The sequence below is a fragment of the Ptychodera flava genome, chromosome 13 (assembly GCF_041260155.1).
Source record: "Ptychodera flava strain L36383 chromosome 13, AS_Pfla_20210202, whole genome shotgun sequence".
NCBI lineage: Eukaryota > Metazoa > Hemichordata > Enteropneusta > Ptychoderidae > Ptychodera > Ptychodera flava.
Window position 1 is genome coordinate 18,048,383 of NC_091940.1, and position 5,029 is coordinate 18,053,411.

Here is a 5,029-nt window from a genome sequence, read left to right on the forward strand (position 1 = left end):
GATAGCTTTGATATTTGGTATACAGGTTACTAAGGTTGATCCAAATCAGTTTGATGAATATCGTGAAGATATCTTGAATTTTATATTTTTGCTGAATTTTTTGGTTATTTTTCTCATTTTAAGTAAAATTTCTTCTTCTCTGAAACCGCTAGCCCAATTGCTCTCAAATTTGGATTGGATGTTTGCAAGGGTGTTACCCTTCTAATTGTTGAAATTACGACAAAATTGGAAATATAACTGTTTTAGGGCAATTTTGTTATTTTTGGTCAAAAATCGTAAAAAAATATTTTCATTTTAGAGCCCTGGACAGACGGCTTTTACATCTGGTGCACAGATGTCCAGGGATGACAATAGTTAGATATGTGGAAATTGTCGTGAAATATACAAATTTGTATTTTTAAGACAATTTTGTCATATGGTCAAGAAAACTTGTTCTCAAAATTACTTGTCTGATAGCTTTGTAATTTGGTACAAAAGTCCCGAGGGATGTTATTAGATAAATTTTCTGCTCAAAGTGTTGCGAAACCCCCAAATATTTATAGTTTAGGTAATTTTCTTTTGTGACCTTAAATGACCTACACCAACCAAGGATTTGTTGTGAGATAGTTTCGAAGGCTGTGAACATAATTTTGTCTTGTTTAATATCAATTTGTAGTAAAATTGATCCTGAAAACAGAACTGAGGTAAATTTTTTCATTGCGAATCAATTTTTGCAACTTTCGCATGTAAGACACACAAGAACTGATGAGAAATTTGGATCCAGGATAATTCCAGATGTCATAATTCCCCCACAGTGGAAGGAATTTCACTATCTGTAACTGATTTAAGTGCTGTTTACATTTGAATGATAGCACTCATAGTATTAATTAAAACATCCCAAAGTTGTAAATATACTGCCAGCTGGTCTTATGTAAACATGATCAAGGGGTGGAACATTTGATATTCAGGAGGGGGTAGGGGATAGAAGATTGATGAGGTAGCATTCCTTTTTAAAAGATCCCTTTTATATTTTTTCCTACATGTACTCTTTTTTCCCCACTCTCCCACCTTTTCTTTTTGTCAAGCTTCTCTGGCTAATTTTTTGTTGACATTTGCTTATGTATGTAGGATCTGCTTGTCCCATTGCTATAGAAGTTGATATGCATGTTCCTAAAGATGACCTCCAGTACCTAAGTTGCAGACCTTACTTGCTTTTGTCATTCTTGTTTTTTCTGGTTGATCTTTGGTACCCATACTGGTAATATGTACCAATTCTGATAAAATGTGAGCGACACCGTATAATTGCGGTATTTTTTTAAGTTGCTGCCAATTCTAAATGGATACGCACTGGGGCTGGGAAGAGAAAACCCTTTCAATTTCTTATCGACGAGTTTTCAAATATTGCTATATATGTACGTGCACTTGGCTGGTTTAGCCTAACTTATAGTATTAATTGTTTATCGTATGGCTATATGTACATGTGATTGCAGTAGGTCCTAAACTTTCCATTTGAAAAAAGACATAATATAGCTGTAATGTTTTTTAACATTTTTCATTTTCTCTTGGAAATGTATATATATATTTTGCCTGTTTACTCACCAAAAAATATTTGGAATACAAAGTGATGGCTGTTAGTGCCAGCCTAGACAAACGACCCATCACACCATAGACTACCCACAATATTCACCTTTTATTGTTTAAAATTAATCAGCCGTCAATTGGTTATTACACACCTACAAGCTTTGTTGTCAAGTTGAATACTGTATTTCAACTGGAGTGTTTGTTGAATGGAACGAGAAACTATATTTGACAAACATAACTAGCAGTTGCTAAGTAGATCATAGGGTATTCAATCTCCGATGATGACGATGATGATGATTAAATATTTAAAAATGAAGATAAATAAAATATATTTGGACTCAGTAAATTTGTTGTTGTTATTGTTGTTGTCGTTGTTGATACTATTTGCAGAAAAGAACAAAGTATGCGCTGCAAATTTCAACACAGCCTAACTATACATGTGCGTCGCAAATTCAATACAGCCTAACTATACATGTGCGTTGCAAATTCAATACAGCCTAACTATACATGTGCGTTGCTGCCTAACTATACATGTGCGTTGCAAATTCAATACTAGGCTGTATTGAATTTGCAACGCACATGTATAGTTAGGCAGCAACGCACATGTATAGTTAGGCTGTATTGAATTTGCAACGCAATGTATAGTTAGGCAGCAACGCACATGTATAGTTAGGCTGTATTGAATTTGCAACGCACATGTATAGTTAGGCTGTATTGAATTTTGCGACGCACATGTATAGTTAGGCTGTGTTGAAATTTGCAGCGCATACTTTGTTCTTTTCTGCAAATAGTATCAACAACGACAACAACAATAACAAACAACAATAACAACAAATTTACTGAGTCCAAAATATATGTTTATTTATCTTCATTTTTAAATATTTAATCATCATCATCGTCATCATCAAAGATTGAATCCCCTATGAGTAGATAGGCTCGCCAAACAATACATATCCATATAATGCAGCCTAAGAAGATACCATGCAAGGTAGATCAGTTTCCGTTTTTTATTTTTATAATTCGCAATCTTTCTTCGAGCATCACCTTGGGCCTACGTATTTATGCTCTAATGAACATCATTTGTACCTCGTCGTGCACACACACGCATTTGGGTAGTGAAAAGGTACACGAAGTAGCCGAAGCACAGGTCCTCGAGGGCTGGGTAGTCTGCTTGATCGATCGAAAGTATGATCGCGAGCAGACGATCGAACTGTCAAGCAGATTACCCAGCACCATTTTCCCCCTCTACTGTCTATGCAAGAGCGCCTGTGATCCTCAGTGCGTATGCACGAAAAAAGCGATAGGCCTAGTGTAGGCCAAATAAGGGAGCCGTCATTATTAACGACCTTGGGGTCTGAGGAATATGAGGGGCGGGTCTCTCAAAAAATTGAAAACTTCAAGAGGTGGGGTTGTTCAAAATGTTGAGAGGAAGAAGGGGGTTACTTAAAGTCTGGTGCAAAATAAATTGAAACATCTTAAATTGCACCGTTGCACACATCAATTTTTCAAAATTTTCGATGAAAATATGCGAGAGGCGACACTCCCACTCGTGCTCTCCCCTTGGGGTGTTCTAACAGTTTCACTTGTAAAAAAAAAAAAAAAGCAGATTAAAAATACCTCCAAGATTGCACCAGATTACATCATTGCACACATCAGTTTCTCAATTTTTCGCAGGATCTAGGACACAACTGTATTGTTGTGAATTTATTCATGCTTTATTATTACAGAAAAATATTTTAATTTGCTTCAGGCTTTTCATTGGAAGCTAGCAGCTGGGAGAAATGACACAAGAAGGTCACAGATTTTCCATTCCTGCATATTCTTTGGTCTTCAACGATCTATGGCGAACTAAGAATTGTTTTTCTACAAAATGTATTTTCATCGTTTGGTTGTTGAATATTGTGACTCAAACACCGATCGTAAACAATACTGTATGGTTGGATACTGGTTTAAAAATCCTCCCTATTTTACACTATGGAAGCGGAGATTTGGGGGCATATAGAAGGTTACAATATTGAAAAGGTACATGTTAAATTTTGTAAACAGCTAATTAGACAAAGAAATGTGGGATAAATGCTGCAATGAGAGCTAGATAGGGGAACTTGGAAGACCAACGCTGAGATCAATGAGATTATTCCAGATGGTTAAGTACTGGTTTCGTATCTTAAAAATGAATCGTAATAGATATGTGTTTCATGCTTACCAGAGCAGTTTAAAGTGGCAGAACAAAATAAAAGATGCTGGGCAACAAGTCTAAAATGTATTTTTTTTTCATATGGGTTTGCACTCAGCCAGGGTGTAGGAAACGAAGTTGTATTTTTATCTCATTTTAGACAACGTTGCAGAGATATTGATGTTCAGAATTGGCATGATCAGATAAATAGTTACAACAGATTAGCTACTTATACATTATTTAAGAATTCGCTTGTTTTAGAAAATTATTTTCACTTTTCCATGAAACCAGTCTTTAAAATGTATTTACATCCTTCCGTATATCGTCACATTCATTGAATATTGAAAGAGGGCGACAGGAGGGTCTCGCCAAAGAAGATAGAGTTTGTATTTGTGATAAAGTGTCAATTGAAAACGAATTTCATTTCTGCTAGTTTGTCCTATGTACACAGAACTCAGGATAATACCCAGTTGCTATTACATTTTTCCAAATACCGATAAATTTAAACAATTATTACAAAGTAAAAATTCTGATATTATCAGAAATTTATGCAGATTTTTGTTTTATGCATTCGAGAGACGGAGTGAAAACTCCTAAGATATTGTAACAATTTTTTGCTTGTCGGAATTGTTTCTTTTTCTAAGTGTTGACTTTGACTTTATTATTTGTGTGGTATTTTGTATGGCACAAAGGGCCGGTGGCCTTTAGCGCAAATAAATAAAGATAACAATAACAATAACGATACTGGTTATAGCGTGAGCTTTTATATCTGTATTTTGTTGTCACTTCGAATTTCACTTTGTTGGTTTCACCTACTTCAACCTTCATGAGAAATTAATGGTATATCAGGATTTGAAAGGCCTTTTCTATTGCTGTATTTCTGTAAATTTTACAAAATACATGTATTGATATTAAACTTTTCTGACTGGGGGTGGTTAGTCAAAATTTCTGAGTTAGAGAAGGGAGGTTACTCAAATTCATCATGGTTGGCAGGGGGTGTATTCGAAATTTAGGAGTTTCTGATAAAATTCCTTCGATCCCACCCCCCGGCCCGTAAATAATGACGACTCCCTAATCATTAAATCAAGCACCATTCATGAGTAAGAACACTCATGAATGACCATGTCAAAGTATGAATATAATGCTTCATTTACGGTGGTGAACTTAGCCGTATAAGCCGCACAAATTTCTTCGAGTGTCACAATAATTTTCCACGTGGCCCTGAATCATCAGCACAAGAGGGCAGTGGATTTTTCCACTTTTGATTGCGAAATTTCCCATCATGCCACTTGGGTA